This window comes from Molossus molossus, unplaced genomic scaffold (genome assembly GCF_014108415.1).
Source record: "Molossus molossus isolate mMolMol1 unplaced genomic scaffold, mMolMol1.p scaffold_m16_p_1, whole genome shotgun sequence".
Lineage (NCBI taxonomy): Eukaryota > Metazoa > Chordata > Mammalia > Chiroptera > Molossidae > Molossus > Molossus molossus.
In genome coordinates, this window is record NW_023425344.1 from 229,773,954 (window position 1) to 229,792,039 (window position 18,086).

At 38.8% G+C, this 18,086-nt stretch overlaps 1 protein-coding gene and 1 pseudogene across 4 annotated transcripts in view; both read right to left on the reverse strand.

Annotated features, from left to right (window-relative positions):
• TMED8 (transmembrane p24 trafficking protein family member 8) overlaps positions 1–18,086 on the reverse strand; it is a 40,604-nt gene that overhangs the window by 20,513 nt on the left and 2,005 nt on the right. The gene's annotated exons all lie outside the window — the stretch shown is intronic.
• On the reverse strand, positions 8,352–8,983 carry LOC118626095 (annotated as a pseudogene).

Sequence of the window (18,086 nt, forward strand, 5' to 3'; positions counted from 1 at the left end):
GACCGTAGTGTCCTTTGTTCTAATGAGACGACTCTGGGTGGGCTCCTAGAAGGGGGCTGGTCACCAGAAAGACCAAGCCATGATTAGAAGCTTGGGATTCTCAGCCCCACCCCCCATTCTCCAGAGAGAGGAGAGGGGCTAGAAATGGAGTTAATGATCTATCATGCCTATGTGATGAAGCCTCAATAAAAATCCAAAAGTTCAGGGTTCAGCCCTGGTTGGTTTGAGCATCGGCCCCAGGACCGAAGGGTCAAGGATTCAATTCTTGGTCAAGGGCACATACCTGGGTTGCAGGTACTTTCCCTGGCCCTGGTCAGGGTTGTGCAGGAGGCAAACAATTGATGTGTCTCTCTCACATCAACATTTCTCTCCCTCCCTGCCTCCCACTCTCTCTAAAAAAAAAAAAGTACAGGGTTCAGATTGCTTCCAAGTTTGTGAGCACATCCATATACTGGGACAGTGACGCACCCCAACTCCAGAGAGACAGAAAGAAGCTCCTGAGCTCCCGCCCCTCCCAGACCTCGCCCTCTGTATCTCTTCTTCTGACTATTCATTTGTATCCTTTACCATAACCTTTAATAAAACGGAAAACATTAAATGTTTCCCTGAGTTCTGTGAGTTGTTCTAACACATAATCAAATCCAAGAGGTGGGTCATGGGAACCTCCAATCTGTAGCCAAGCTGGACAAAAGTTGTGGTAACGTGGGAACCTACTGCTCTCACACTGACATCTGTAGGGGGTGGGGGACAGTCTTGCGGGACCGAGCATATCTCCAGGTAGAGGGTCAGAACTGAGTTAAATTGTAAGACTCCCAGCTGGTGCTGCAGGGTGTGGGTACAAATCCCCACAACTGAGTTACAGAGCTGTGAGTGGGGTAGTGGTGTGAGAGTAAAGGAGACACACAGGAGGAGGGCTGGGGTTTAATTTACACATCTCAACAAAAGAACTGAGTCTAAGATAGTCGTCAGATGTTTCCCAGTCTCTGCCACTCTGTGAAGAGGCCCTTTTCAGTGAGAGATGGGAATAGAAAGTTCTTCCCTATGTTGACCTAAGAAAAATCTGCTTCCTAATAAATTCTGCAATTCGATTACTCTTCCCCAAAATATCCCTTCAAGTATTTACAGCCTGCTATCACATTTCCTGCAGGCTCCCTCCCAGGCTGACCATCTCCAGTTCTCTCAACCATCCCATACATGGTCTCTGACCATGGCCTTATTTAGTTGTTCTACTTTGTCCCATTTAAAGCAAGGAGCTAAAACGGACAACTTTTTCAGATGTGTTCAAAGCCATGCAGAGTAACTGAGACAATAATCTCTTAATATGGACACAATATTTCTTGACATAATATTCTAACAGGGCACTTGATTTTTTTTTTTACTGAAAACTTACACTGTTGACTTAAATAAGCCAATCAAGATCTCCAGAACTTAAAAAAATAAACTTATTCTAAATTCAGTCTCTCTTTTATGTTCTATTTTTGAAACAGATTTGTGGAAAATGATTGAGTTTTTAACTTAAATGCAGTAATTTACATATCCATATTATTCATTTCTAATTAACTTTTTGAAATTACACTAGTATGTACTCTGCTCATTGTAGACAAATTAAATATAGATAAGAAAATATTTTGCATTTACCCTTCCAGACTTTAATATACAAATAATCCATTATTCACTGTAGAAAAAAATCAGGAAATACACATAAGCAAAAAAAGAAAGAGAAAAAATTACACTAAGAGGTCGCTGGTTCGATTCCCAGTCAGCGCACATGCCCAGGTTGTGGGCCCAATCCCCAGTGTGGGGCATGCAGGAGGCGGCCAACTGATGTTCTTTCTCATCGATGTTTCTCTCTCTCTACCTCCCTCTCTCCCTTCCTCTCTCTCTAAAATCAATAAAGAAAAAAAATTTTTTTTAAGGAAAAAAAACAACAACTACACTCTCACTAGCCAAGATAATCATAATTAACATTTTGGTGCATATCCTTTCAGAAATATATTTATATATTCAGAAATATCTTTATACATACACATACATTTATACATTTCCCTACAGCCAGCCATCAGCTTTGTGTGGGGCATGGAGACCACAGGTTCTACTGGACACACTGTACCATGAGTTGATCATCTGACCTATATAATACCCACTAGCTCAGGTTCTCCAGAATACAGTTTTCATTAATTATTCAGTAATGTTTCATAGTTTCCACTCATTTGAGGGCTCAGCACAATGTATATATTTATATTTCTGAAAGGACATGCACCAAAATTTTTTTTTTAATCCTCACCCAAGAACATTTTTCCATTTTTTGTTCAGATAGAGTGGGAGGGAGAGAGAGAGAGAGAGAGAGAAACATTGACGTGAAAAGGACACATCGAGTGGCTGCCACCCGCTCAACCAACCAGGGCCGGGGACAAACTGCAACCAAAGTGCATGCCCTTAGCGGGAACCGAACCCGGGTCTCTCTGGACCGCAGGCCAATGCTCTAATCGCTGAGCCAAACTGGCCAGGGCAGGACATGCATCAAATATTATTGAACATTATTCATGAACATTTTTCAGGATCAAAATGGCTGCCTTTATCCCATAAGCTATGCCGTAATGTCTTAAAGCAATACCTGAGGCTCTATTCTTAGAGGTAGAGAGTGTTTCAATTTTTTCACCATTATACACAATGATATTATATTAGTGGTATCTACAACTCTTTCTTAAGACCTTCCCCTGCACACAGGAAGGGGTAGGCCCTGTGACCAATGTGCACCTATGCTGGCCATAGCTCACCTATTGATTTTGGGTAAACACATACCCCAAAGTCAGTCCAATTCTCTTCCCAAAAATCTGGAGTTGGTATCAGAGACCACAACAGACTAAAGAGCCTCAGTGAGGTCAGCGATGTCAGAGACTGAGCCTGTTGTTTGAAGAAGCCTTCACAAGCCCATAAGAGCAGATGACTAAGCAGGGAAGACAACTGTCAGAGACAGGAAAATGATGCAGTCAAGCAAAGAAAAGAAATAAGAAACCATGGGTCCAGGAGAAAAACAGATGCAGAGTCTACCTGAATACTTTCTAATTCCCATCAGGTCCAGCAGCACTTCCTCCAATTAGATTCTGTACGATTCATTTGTTTTTTACTTTTTTATTGTGAAATATATCATGCATATGGAACACTGCATGAAAAGCAGACACAGAGCTAAAAATGTTAATAATAATACCAATACCTGAGTATTCACCAAGTAGATTAATTATTAGTAGGTTAGAAGTCCCTTTCGTAATGCCCCCTCCCAATCATATCTCCTCCTATTCTGAATTTTGAGTAAATTATTTCCTTGTTACTCTTTATATATGTTAATTACATTAATTACTGCTGTGTAAAAACTTTTAGAAAATCTTATATATACACAAAATTAGAGACTAGACTCATCCGTTACCTGCCTTCTCATCACCTTACATCTTCTTTCATCTATCCCCTACCTCCCTTCCCCTACCACACACACACATCATTATATCCATTTAGAACATATCTCTAAAGAAAAAGACTTTCAACATAGGTACAATATCATTATCACTCCTACAAAATTGGCAAGTCTGTAATATCATTTAAAACCAAGTCTGTGTTCAAATTTTTCCAATTGCTTCGAAAAATTTTTTCTAACAGCTAGTTTGTTTGAATCAGGATCCAAATAAGGTTCACACACTAAATTTAGCTTATATGTATCTTAAATCTCTTACTCAATATCAATCTTCACCTCATTGTTTTCCATACAACATATTTGTTGAAATAAATATTAAAAGATCACGCAACATGCAGATTTTTCCATATTCTGGATTTGGCTGATTGCATTTTCATGGTGTCACTTCAACGGATTCTTTTGTCCCCTGTATTACCTATACAGTGGCCACAGAGCTAGAGCTGTGCTAATACAGTAGCCACTAGCACATGTAATTAAGTTTAAATTACTTAAAGTTAAATAAAATGTTAAATTCAGTCGCCCGGTTCAATAGCCACATTTCAAGTATTGAAAAGCCACAGTGCTAGTGGCTACTGTACTGAACAGCACAGAAACATTTTTAATCATCAAAGAAAATTCTATTAGACAGTGTTGACCTTGAGGCTTGACTAGATTCAGGTTCAGCTTTGTTCTCACAGGAATACCATAGACATGGTGCATGTAATTCCTATTGCATCACATCAGGAAGTATGTAATACATTCTTATCACAACTTTAATAATGTTGGGTTCATATTTCAGCCCCATTCCTCTAATGGCTTTAGCAGCCATTCATAATAGTCTAAAATAGTTAGAGGGTAATAAATTATTTTTCTAATTCAAGCACTTTCTAAATTTATTAGAATTCTTCTATTAAAAAAAAAAAAAAACAAAACAAAAACGTTTCCCATATCAACTATTTGGTTACTCTGAGAGGCAGATAAAGGATTGAGTCTTCCACAATTGTCAGAATACTGAGTTAGAATCATAGCAATCTCTATACAAAAAAAAAAATTTTTGAGGTATTAGAAACACGATTTAGAAGCGTTAGAAACATGATTTAAACATTTTTATATGTTTCAAGTTTTCCTAGTTTGGGCCAGTAGGAGCTCCTTAGAGTTGACACCTGTGTCCTTTTAACATGAACACAGTAGTCTTATAAACATCCTGCCCCAGACCTGGAATCAGCCATTTCTCTAAAGAGTGTTGGTTATTTTACTTGAAAAATGGCATTGAGAGATGACAGTCCAGGTAAAATGTTACACACACATCATGAATCATCCCATCTAAAATAGTCAAACTCATAGAACTAGCCCTGGCCCATTTGGCTCAGCAGTTAGAGCACTGGTGTGTGGACCAAAGAGTCTTGGGTTCAATTCCTGGTCAAGGGCACTACCTGGGGTTTGGTTCCATCCCTGGCCCCGGTCAAGGTCATGCAAGAGGCAGCCAATCGATGTGACTCTCTCACATCAATGTTTTTCCCTTTCTCTCCCTCCTTCCCTTCCACTCTATCTGAAAAAATAAATGGAAAAATATCCTCAGGTGAGTAACCAAAAAATAATAAAATAAAACGGTCAGACTCATAGAACCAGAGAGTAGAATGGTGGTTGCCAGGGGCTGGAGAGAAAGGAAAATGGGGAGTTGCTAATCAATGGGCATAAAGTCTCAATCATATAAGATGAATAAATTCTAGAGATCTGCTGTACAATATTGTCCTTATAGTTAATACTATAAAAGAAAAAAATTTTAAGTGTTCAAAGGCATTTCACAGTAATTAAAAAAGAAACATTAGTAAAACAAACAAATAAAACATCATGCCAGTTCAGTGTGTAGAGTTGAGTGCAGAAATGAGCCAAGAGACAAAGGGTCCATCCATTTACCTCCATACTTAGAGAATTCCTCAACGTGCCTGACCCGTGCTAGGTACTGGAGATAATGCACTAAAGCAGACACAGTTCTGGCCTTCATGATGCTTTCAGTCTAGCAGGGAGGACTGTGAAGGGCCTTTATCCCACAGGTGATACAGAATTTTAAACTAGAAAATGATATGATCATATTTTATTATTTAGTAGAATTCTATGGCAGCTGCTGGCAGGATGGATTTTTACCAGATCAGATTGGAGGCCTTTTGTAGAAGTCCACATGAGAGATAGTGAGGACCTAATAGTGATAGTTGAGACACAGAGGATTTGATTAGAAAATAATTAGGTAGACAACTGGTTTGTAATATGCCCAAGCTGGCTCCTGGTAACCCTTATATTCTTTACTAAGTGTTCATAAACCATCTGTGACATGTTCTAGAACTTTGCTGAGAAGCTGTATCAAGGTTAATGGTTTACAGATCCTGGATTCTAATCTCTCTTCCCCTTTAAGATAATTGGTAGAGCCCTGGCCAGTTTGGCTCAGCAGTTAGAGCGTCAGCCTGAGGTCCAGAGAGACCCGGGTTCGGTTCCCGCTAAGGACACGTACCTAGGTTGCAGTTTGTCTCCTGCCCTGGTTGGGTCTTGTGGGTGGCAGCCACTCGATGTGTCCCTTTCACATCAATGTCTCTCTCTCTCTCTCCCTCCCACTGTATCTGAACAAAAAATGGAAAAATATTCTCGGGTGAGGATAAAAAAAAAGGATAATTGGTACCCTGGCCGGTTTTGCTCAGCAGTTAGAGCGTCAGTATGTGGTCCAGAGAGACCTGGGTTTGGTTCCCGCTAGGGGCGTGTACCTCGGTTACAGTTTGGCCCTGGCCCTGGTTGGTCGTGCAGGTGGCAGCCACTCGATGTGTCCCTTTCACATCGATGTTTCTCTCTCTCTCTCTCTTCCTCTCTCTCCCTCCCACTCTATCTGAACAAAAAATGGAAAAATGTCCTCGGGTGAGGATAAAAAAAAAAAAAAAGATAATTGGTACAGCCCTGGCCAGTTTGGCTCAGCAGTAGAGCGTTGGCCCTCAGACCAATGAGTTGCGGGTTTGATTCTGGCCAAGGGCATGAACCTTGGTTGTGGTTCATCCCCGGCCCTGGTCGGGGTTGTGTGGGGGCAACCAGTCGATGTGTCCCCCTCACGTCGATGTTTCTCTCTCTCTCGCTCCCCCTCCCTCCCACTCTATCTGAAGATAAATAGAAAAATATCCTAAGGTGAGGATTAAAAAAATAAGTAAGATTATTATTACATAGGTTCATTTCAAGTCCCTGAGATTCCTCGAAGATGACACACAACCCCATTTGCAGGTTCTTTCTGGATCTCAGATGCAAGCAGTCATCTTGCCTTTCAAACACTCAACCTTATCCTGGGCGGGGGGTGGGCTGACATTGCAAATAGTACACAGTAAAAGTTAGAATGGAAGATCCTTCTTTCTGCAGCCCCAGGAAGTTAGGAAACAGGCACATGATCTAAAATATTCCCACAGAGAATTAGAATTAGGAGTGGTACAAAGGAGAGATGGAATCCATCTAGTGGTAACCAAAGAGCCCTGACCAAATTGCCGCTTAACCTAAAGTCTTCTCAGGCTTGCTTCTAACAATGTGGTGAGCCTCTTATGCCCTTCCAATAATCCTCTTTCTATTCCTTGCAGCCAGAATCAGTTTCTGACTAAGAACTCTGACCAAATTATCGGAATAGAATTTGCCTGGATGCAGAAATCTAAACTTAAAGCAGCTAGATATCCTATCTTCATTCTGATCACCGTAATCATAGCCAAGACTTAGTGATCACTTACTATATGCCAATTACTTTCTAGCATTTTGCAGGCATCATCTTATTGAATCCTCACTGAATCTCAGTGAATTGCATAACCATTGAAGTGGATACTATTATTAGTTCCTTTCGATAGTTTAAGAAATTGTGGCTCAGCAAAATCAAGTAACTTGCCCTAGATGACCAGCAAATAGGAATAGAAGTGATGTGAATTCAGGTAGTCCAAGTCCAGAGCTAGCCTTCTTAATAAATACGTTACACACTGAATCCTCTTTAAATCTTTTATTGTGAAATATGACATACAGAAAAGTATACAAGTGTGCTATTCAATAAATCATCACAGGTAAATACCTATATAACTACTGCCTAAGCCAAGAACTAGAATGCTCCTAGCTCTCCAGAAACCCCATTCATGACCCTCCCAATCATTACTCTCTCCCTTCCTCCTAACCATTATCCTAACTTGTGGGAATCATTCTCTTGCTTTTCTTTATAGTTCTAAATATGCATTTCTAAGCAGTGTTATTTCACTCTGCCTGTTTTCTGAACCCTATATAAAGGCAAACTAAAGAATATTTTCTTTTAAGTCTAGTTTCTTTCACTCAACATTATGTTTAAAGGATTCACCCATGTTGGTGTGGGTAAATTAGTTTCTTTTCATTGCTGTATTCATCCCATGAGTATACCGTAATTTATCAATATACTGTTATGGAATAATTTATCAATATACTGTTGATGGAATTTGGGATATTTCTTATTTGGGGCTATTATGAATAATGTTGCTATGACTATTCTTGTACATGTCTCTTGGTATACATGTTGGATACAAGCCTAGGAACAGAATAGTTACGCCATAGAAATGTGAATGATAAATTTTGGTAGATAATGCCAAACTATTTTCCAAAGGAACTGTATCAAACATATGCTCCTGCTAGCATTGAAGAGCTTTCCCATTACTCTGGACGCTCTCTGATACTTGGCCATATTAATATTTTTTATCTTGGTCATTCTAGTGGGTGTATGCTCATTTAGTTTTTATATCACTGATGACTTATATGTTTCTTGGTCATTTAGAAATCCTCTTTTGTAAAGTGCCTGATCAAGTCCCTTGCCTATTTTACTATTGGATTTTTTTTTTTTTTTAAGTTAAATGATCCTCTACTGAAATATTTTCCTTTGGAGTTCTTAACTAGCCGGGCATTCCACTGAACCACTGCTAATGTTATCTACGAGTCATGAGGGTGGCAGCCGTCAACATCGCAGCCCAAAACTGGGCAGCCCCCAGGATCTCTTTAATGCTTCCATGGAGTTCTCTAGTTAAAGATCAGTGCAGCACCAGTCCAGCAAGGCTGACAATCCCATCAAAACTAAATTTCCACAGTACGTAATGTTTTTCTGCTTTTTTCTGTCTCTTGGTGATTCCTTCAGGGCTGTGATAACCAGGACTGAGGCAGAAGGTACCACCTCAATTTGGACCTTCTCTGCATGGCCAGTTTCAACATAATTCTCAGACCCTTCCAATCACTGGTTGCCTAGGCTATGTCATCATCAACCTTTTTTGGAGACAGACCCAGGGGGCGGATCTCAGGGGCCAGAGTAGACATGGTACCAGCTTCGACACAAGTGCACCTTAGGTGGATGGCTCTGATTTCATTGGGGTCAAATTTAAGCAGCATAGTGGAAGCTGGAATCAGATGAACCTGGATTAGGGATGACTGGGGAAAGTTGCACCTTGGCCTCCTCTGAGACAAAAACCAAAAACTGAATTCTTATTATTTATAGTTCTGGAAACAAACATTTTGTCAACTATATGTTTGTCGACCTGCTTCCACTTTGTGGTTTACCTTTTCCCTCTTTTAATGGTGTTCTTTGATGAACCAAAGTTCTTAATTTTAATAAGGTCAAAATGGGGGGAGGGAAGAGATAAACCACAGAACTTATACGCATGTACGCATAACCAATGGACAAGGACAACAAAGCCCAGGACGGGATGGGGGGATGGGGATGAGGGTGTCAATGGGGTAAAAAAGGAGAAACATCTGTAACAAAAATAAAATTTTTAAAAAATGCATCAATATTTTCCTTTATTAGTCTTTGTGTATCCTGTTTAAGATAGCTTCCCCTACACTGAGATCAAGATAATATTATCCTATATTGTCTATATTTAGGAGGATATTGTATTGCCTTTCACATTTTGATCTAAAATTCAACCAGTTTATTTGTGTGTGTGTATGGTGTGTGAGACAAGGATCAAGTTTCTTTTCTTTCCTTCTCTGTTTTCTCTTAAGATATTCAATTGTCCCAGCAACATTCACCATTCTTCCCCCACTGCTCTACAGTAGTCTCTATTTCAAATCAAAGATTTCGTTTCTAGGCTTTCATCCTATTCCTCGGGCCTAAGACTGTTGTGTAAAAGTTTCAAAATAAGTCTTGATACCTGATAGAACAAATCTTTCCATCTGTTTTTACCAGTGTCTTTGCTATTTGTGGCCTTTCATTTCTATGTATATTTTAGAACCAGCTTGTCAAATTCCACCCAAAAAACTCATGAAAACCCTGCTGGGAGTTTTACTGGGATTGAACTTTACCTATGAAGTTGGAGAGAAATGACATATTTACAATATTGAGTATTTCAATTTAAGAATATGTTACATCCTTTCATTTATTCAGACATTATTTACTATCTCATAATTATGTATCATAATCTTCTGCAGAAGTTTTGAAGACATTTTGTGAGATATGTTCCTAATTTTTTTACTCTATAGTAAATATTTTAATTTTTTTAACTTTGTTATTGGTATATATAAATGCAAGGGAATTTTGCATATTGGCTCTGTGTCCAGCAATATGGCCAAACTTATTAATTTTAGTAATTTTATCTGTAGGTTCTTTTGGATTCTCCATGTACATAGTCATCATCTGCAAACCACAGATTTATCAGGATTTATTTCTAATTCTCATATATTTATTTTTCTTGCCTTACTGTAGTAGCTAGAATATCCAGTAAAATAATAAATAGTAAGTGGTGAGAGTGGGCACCCTTGTTGTAAACCCAATCTTAAGAATAAAACCCTTAAATTTCACCATTAAGTTTGATGTTGCTTGTAGGTTTTTTTTAGATATGCTTTATCCAATAATGAAGTTTCCTTTTATTTCTAGTTTGATAAAAGTTTTGAATCATAAGTGGATGTTGAATTTTACCAAACACTTTTTTTTGCATCTACGAAACTGATCATTTTTATCCTCTAGTGTACTACAATAGTGATTTACACTGACTTTTAAAAAATGTTAAAATTTTCATCTGGAAAAAACCCAACTGAACTATATATATTGCTGGATTCAGTTGCTAATATTTTATTGATGACTTTTTGCATCTATGTTAATGAGTGAGATTAAACTGCAATTTTCCTTTCATCTGGGATCATTTTGATTCTGCCTGAAAGATTTAGTTATTCCTCTGGTACAGGTATGCAGGCAATAAAGCCTGCAAATATCTTTATTTCGTCTTCATTCTTGAAGATTTTTCACTGGGGAAAAAATTTCTATACTGAGAGTTATTTTCTTTCACTATTTTAAAGATAATCTAGCTTTCACTGCTCTGTGCAGAAATCAGCTTTCAATCTAATCACTATTCCTTTAAAGGCAAACTGTAGTTTTTCTCTGGCTACTTTTAATATTTTCTCTTTGCTTTGGTTTTATAACAGTTTTAACTTAATGCATATCTACTGTAGATTTCACTGTACTGATACTGCTTGGGGTACATAGAGCTTCTTGAATCTGTAGATTACGTTAGTTTTGGGAAATTCACAGCTATTATCTCATCAAATATGAATGCTTCTGTTCTTTCTTGCTTTGAGTCCTCACCTTGTAGGACTCCAATTATACAAATATTAGACCTTCTCATCATATCCTCTATGTCTCTTATCCCTTCCTGAATTTTCCATTGTTGCATTTTTACATATTTCCTTCTGACCTTTTTTCCAGTTCACTATTTTCAGGTGTAATAATTTGTTGCTAAACCTATCCCATGAAGTTCTTAATTTCCATTGTTATTGAGTTTCTATTTGGTTCTATTTTTATGAATTTCAATTCTCTGCCTAATTTCTCAAACTTGAACATAATAAATATAATTATTTTTAAGTCAGTATATGGTAACTTCAAAATCTGGTACCTGTATAGATCTACTCTTACTGTCTGTTATTTCTTCGATTTTTGTTCACATTTTGATATGCGGCAGAAACCATTCTTGCAAAACTGTTGTAGAAATAATTTGAAGCCTACGACGATCCTTCAGAGAAGATCTACCTTGCTTCTTCCACATACCTAAGGGCACAAGCACCTTGGAGCCACCCTAATCCAATTATATGAGCTTGGATGTTTCAGAAGCTAAGGTGCAGTCCCTACAATAGCCTACTTCTAATTTACCCTTGCTTCTATAATATGGCCTTTCATGGTCCTAACCCAAGGGAAAGGGAATTCACCAGGGTTCCCCCTGCTTGACTTGTCCTGAACATTAAACCCTGTTCTTTAGTGCAGAGGAACTTTCACAGCCTTGCCACTCAGCCTCCCCACTCAAGAATCCAGCATATACCCTCAGAGGAGAAGGGAGCCCCACAGTGGACTCTCAGAGCCTGGTAATTTTTCATTATCTGGCTGGCTCGTCAGGATCTTCAAGCAGATGTTTCTATTTCGGCAATTATTTCCTAATTGTCTCCAGTGGGAGAACTGATCCCAGCCACCTGGCCTGCCATGACTCAAAACAGAAACTGCATTGCCTACCTTTTTCAGTTTAAAGACACCTTAGCAAATAAAATGGAAACACAATAGAAATTTAAAAGTATTCCTTCGATCTGCCACTGGCTAACAGTATGAGCTTATCTAAGTAATTGTTCTATCCGCCTTTGACTTATCCTGTCACTTAGATCATAATGAAAACTTTAGTAAGGTTGACTTTTTAGACAGAAATAAAAGCACAAAAATAATGGAAGATAGTGGTGGGCTGAAAGAATAACATAAAATTAACTCCTAAGGAGATTTATAAGTTGTATTTCATAAAAAATTCCTCTGAGAGAAAGAAAAAGGCCCAGAGAAGGTCGGTTCCTCATGACCAAAAAGGCAATAGAGATGTACAGAATGGCTCCAAATTACAATATAAACATAGTGAAAAATCTCATAGCATGTTTGTATTTTTTCTGAATAGGTAATATAGTCACATTATTCAAAATTCAAAAAAGGTAAACATATACAGTGAAAACTTTCTCCTGTCTCAGTCCCCACCTCTAAAAGCAACAAATGTTATTAGGTTTTGTGTAGTCTTCCAGAGATAACTTTATGCATATAGAAAAGGTGTGGGTGTGATACACACACACACACACACACACATATATTCTTTTTTACACAAACAATGAAAATACTAGACATACTACCATGCCCTTTGTTTCTTCCACTTACATCTCAGACCTCTCCACAGCTACATATGAAAAGCTTCCTCATTCTTTTCTACAGCTGATTAATATTTCATTCGCTGGATATTGCATAATTTACTTAACCAATTCCCTATTGGTGGACATTTATTTCCTTTCTATTATTATACCATTACAAACAATGCTATAATACCCTTGTGTCTGTGTCATTAAACAGGCACATGAATAAATCTATAGAATAAATTTGCGGAAGGAATGAATCGATGAGGGCATATATTGATATTGATGGATATTGATAAATTGCCCTCATAGAATTTGTACCAATTTACACTCCCATCAGCAATGCATGAAAGTGGTTTCCACACACATTTACCAACATAGTGAGATATCAAACAATACCCAGTGTAGTTATGATTTATTTCCCTTATCATGAGTTAGGGTGAGCATTTCTCATATGTTAAGAGCTTACTTTTCATAGCGTCTTAACAGCTTAATGTATGCAGGAAAAAAACTGAAAATATATTGCTTTTGATTAAAAAAAAAATTTTTTTTTCTTCATTGATTTTGAGAGAGAAAAGAGAGAAGGAGAGAGAGTTAGAAACACTGATGAGCCCTGGCCGGTTTGGCTCAGCGGTTGGTGCATCGGCCTGCGGACCAAAGAGTCTTGGGTACGGTTCCTGCTAGAGGCACGTACCCAAAAGAAAAAAAAAAAGAAACATCAATGAGAGAGAACATAGATTGGCCACCTCCTGCATGCCCCTCACTGGGGATCGGGCCCACAACCTAAGCATGTGCCCCGACCAGGAATTGAACTGGCGTCCTCTTGGTGTATGTATGGGTCAATGTTCAATCAGTGAGCCACATTGGACGACTTTTGATTTTTTTAAGGCTGAAGATATATATGCTAAATTATGTAAGAACTGTCGATAAAACAACTTGTAATTGGATTCAGACAGGCAGGAAGAAAAGGAGAAAGAAATGCACAAGTTTATTTCCAGAAGTACACAGTGTGGAAGATGCAGTCTTGTTTTAAAGAGAAACCAATTACAAACACAGCTTTTTAGGTTTTCTAAATTTATTTAGTGAAATTTAGACCTACTATAAAGAAGCAAAAGCCAATTAGTCTACAGTATAGCTTTTAATATGTCAGCCAAATATAGACTAAATATTCTATATTGGGCCTCTTCCTAGAAGAGACCAAAGAAACCAGGAGAAGTTTTGCAAATTTAGAGAGTATGTGGGAAAATGTTTTATTGTATTTTAATGGGTATTTATTTTAATATGTATTGGGGAAAACTGATACACCAAACTAGTAATATCACAGATATTATTTAGAACAAAACAAAATTTTAAATGTCAACTTAAAGAAAAAATTAATCAAATAATATTGGATTATATTCTCTAATGTGGCAGAAATCACGACTGTGCACCTGAACTGCCAAGGTCTTAAAAACAGTGAATGGAGAAGGGCAAATGGAAGCTCAAGAATAATTCAATTTACAACCGATGGCCACAGGAGAAAAAGAAAAGAATTTTCCTTAAAATTACTTAGTTTCTGTTTTTCAAATATATGTTTTCTTTCTGTTACCAGAATATGGTTTCAGACATTCTGATCATGCTACAGATTTCAATTTACTGTGTACTTATACTTTCTCTACAAAGAGAACCAAAAAGTAGGTTTTTCTAAAGCATTTGAATATCGGGTCAGAGTTCTTTAGAACAGGTCTCACAGGACTTCCCTGTCACTAAACAGGCTGCAAAGAGATAATTAGCCTAGGCTTTTCATTCAAGTGCAGAGGAACCCAAACCAGGTTATGTGGTTATGGAATCAAGAAGCTCAAACAAAAAGAAACTGGCTGAGTTTATATTCCAACCATATCCAGAAATCATGTAATAAAATTTCTCCTCAGTCCTTATGAGTGGGACACGCTCCTCAGTTGTCAGATTATAAATCTTAGGCTTGCCCTGGCCAGTTTGGCTCAGCGGTTAGAGCGCCAGCCTGCGGTCCGCAGAGACCCGGGTTCGGTTCCCGCTAAGGGCACGTACTTCGGTTGCAGTTTGTCCCCGGCCCTGGTTGGTCGTGCGGGTGGCAGCCACTCGATGTGTCCCTTCACATCGATGTTTCTCTCTCTCTCTCCCTTCCTCTCTCTCCCTCCCGCTCTATCTGTACAAAAAATGGAAAAATGTCCTCGGGTGAGGATAAAAAAAAAAAAAATCTTAGGCTGTATGTTATGGATTGAATTATGACAGGATTAATTGGCTCTCCCAACACCATAAAAACACAACCACTGTAAGGAAAAAAATTACACGCAAGCAGACAAATGTATGCGGTATTCTGACATAAAACTGTAAGAAACTAAAAAATAATAAGGGCCCTTTGGCATAGACTCCTATTCTTTTGTTCCACCCAATATGGTAGCTTCCAATTTTTTAAAAATATGTTTTTATTGATCTTTTTAACAGAGAGGAAGGGAGATAGAAACATCAATATCAGAGAGAAACATCGATTGGCTGCCTCTTGCATATGCTCTATTGGGGATGGAGCTCACAACCTGAGCATGTGCCCTGACCGGGAATCAAACCAGAACCTCTCAGTGCATGGGATGATGCTCAATCCACTGAGCCACATCAGCCTGGCCCAATTTTTAAATGCAAAAGTTTAACTGAACCCTGGCCAGTGTGGTTCAGTGGTTAAGAGTGTTGGCTCTTGCGCTGAAGGGTCATGGGGTTTGATTCCGAGTCAAGGGCACATACCTGGGTTACATGTTCCATCCCTGGCCTGGGTCAGGGTATGTGCAGGAAGCAACCAATTGATGTCTCTCTCTCTCTCTCATTGATGTTTCTTTCTCTCTCTCCACCCTCCCTCTCTCCCTTCCACTCTCTCTGAAAATCAACACAAAAAATATCCTCAGGTGAGGGTTAAAATTAATTAATTAATTAAATAAAATTGGCCCTGGCCGATTTGGCTTAGCAGTTAGAACGTCGGCCTGTGGACTGGAGGCCCCAGGTTCGGTTCCCACCGAGGGCACATTACCTCAGTTGCAGTTTGTCCCCAGCCCCAGTTGGGGTCGTGTGTGTGGCAGCCTGTTGATATGTCTCTCTCATGTCGATGTTTCTCTCTCTCTCTTCTCCCCTCTCTCCCTCCCGCTCTATCTAAAGATAAATGCAAAAAAATAAAAATAAATAAAATTGAAATAGCCACAGAAATGCAATATTTCATCACTGCAGAAAGACTTATTGCACTGAACCATTTACAAGTTTATCTGACATGTTTCTGGTCCTTAATGTCTAAATGCATTGATAGCTCTCAGGGTCATATATACCAAACCAAATTCTACTGTTGAGTTCAGGGTCATAACAGACACCTTTGCCCTTTATTTTTCCCAAAGCTCTCTAATCATAAAAATAAAAAAAAGGTCTGCCCTTAAGTGATGCAACATGTATGCTTCAGAGAGTTTCACTATATAAAGAATGATATCTCTCTCCTCTTAGGGACTGAAGGACCCAGGTGCCCCAAATAAAAGACTATTAAAAACAATTACATTTCATAAACAATAAGAACACTATGACAACTGGAGAGCTTAGTTCAGAAGAACATAAACACTTGTCTTACTTTATCACCAGAACTTCAGCTACCATGAAGACCTGCAACAGGTATATTCTGCAGAGAATACTTTTAAAAGACAAGTTATGATTATTCTGATTACAAATTCCTGCTTTGAAGGAATGTACATGAAAAAATCAAAACCCTTAATTCAATAACAACTGAATGTCCAGCTTCACTTCTTATTGCTGTTTTCCCTCTAAGAGAGGATGACACAAACCTCCTTCAATTTCATTCTTTCTTAGGCCTCTATTGCTTACTCATTGGATCATTTTCTAAAGGAAGGTGGCAGAAGGATACAATCAAACTTCTAATTTGAAGCAGTCTTTTTAGTTTACACCAAGCCTGTACTACTCTGAGCCATGCCAAATGCATGATTTCCACACCACTTTGCAAACCCAGCTTAACTCTAACTCAAGGTTTCTCAACAGCAGCGCTACTAATATTTGGGGCCAGATAACTCTGCATTGTTGGGCTGTCCTGTGCATCACAGGATGTTTGCCAGCATCCCTGGCCTCTGCCCCACTAGATATGGGTAATAGCCCTCCTCCTCTTCCCAGCCCAGAGTTGTGATAACTAAAAAGTCTCCTAGGGGAGGCAAAATTGCTCCAGGTTGAGAACCACTGTTTTAACCCAAGGAAAATTCCTGATTATCTCAACCCTAATTCCTCATAATCATCTGATGATCCTCTACATCTCTGTGTTGAGACTCTGTCTCACAATCCAGCAAATATTTACAGAACCTCTCTGACACAACATTAAGGGCTCTAGAAGATACACAAGATAGATTCTGTCCCTCAAACAGGTTTCTTGGGGGCAGAGCAGGGGAGTAGGTACGTCAAGAGCTGTAATAATAGACACCCAATTATATAATGTTTTGAATTGTTGAATTTTGTTCCTTATTAAACTAAAAACACCTTGAGAGTAAACACCATACCTGCCCTGGAGTACTAATACTTGACTAATGGCCAATAAAAATTAAAATAAGCTATTGTAAACTTCATCATAACAAGGTGACAATTTCATATGGACAGTAAAAACTCCACAGGCAACTTGGGCAATAAGTTAACCTCTCTTGGCTGCAAAATGGGGAGAAAGTTATAGTTTACAAGAAGTCAGATGACACATACAAATAAATCTTTTTCCACATTCTGGCACAGAGCAAGCAATGTAAACTATCATTACTATTATTTTATTAGCAACAAATCCTACCTCAAAGGGGAAGATCCTGCTCTAGGATACATTAACAAGTCCCTACATGAAATAAAAAGAAATCAATACTCACCCTGCTTTTTGAGGACAAGAGGGAGAAAGTAACCCTAAGCATTTCTATCAATGTCCTGGGAGGAAAAAGTGAATGCAGGAACCAATTGGGGGTAGAGGTAGGGGGGAGGGTAGCATTCAGAGACAAATCCATTATCCTTCAATTTATCTTCCAGCTGGGCCCTCCAATATATCTTGAGTTATCTGTTTTGTTTTGTTTTGTTTTTAATTGACTTTAGAACCCAGTCGGTGTGGCTCAGTGGCTGAGCATTGACCCATGGACCAGGAGGCTGCCGGTTTGACTCCCAGTCAGGGCACATGCCTGGGTTGTGGGCCTGGTCCCCAGTGGAGGGCATGCAGCAGGCGGCCAATTGATGTTTCTCTCTCATTGATGTTTCTCTCTCTCTCTCTCCCTCTCCTTCCTTTCTCTCTAAAAAATCAATAAAACATATTTTTTAATTGATTTTAGAGAGAGGAAAGGAGAGAGAGAAACATCAATTTATTGTTCCACTTCTTTATGTATTCATTAGTTGCTTCTTACATGTACCCTAAGGGAAGATGGAACCTTGGTGAATCAGGAGGATGCTCCAACCAACTGAGCTACCTAGCCAGGGCCCCAAACTATTCTTA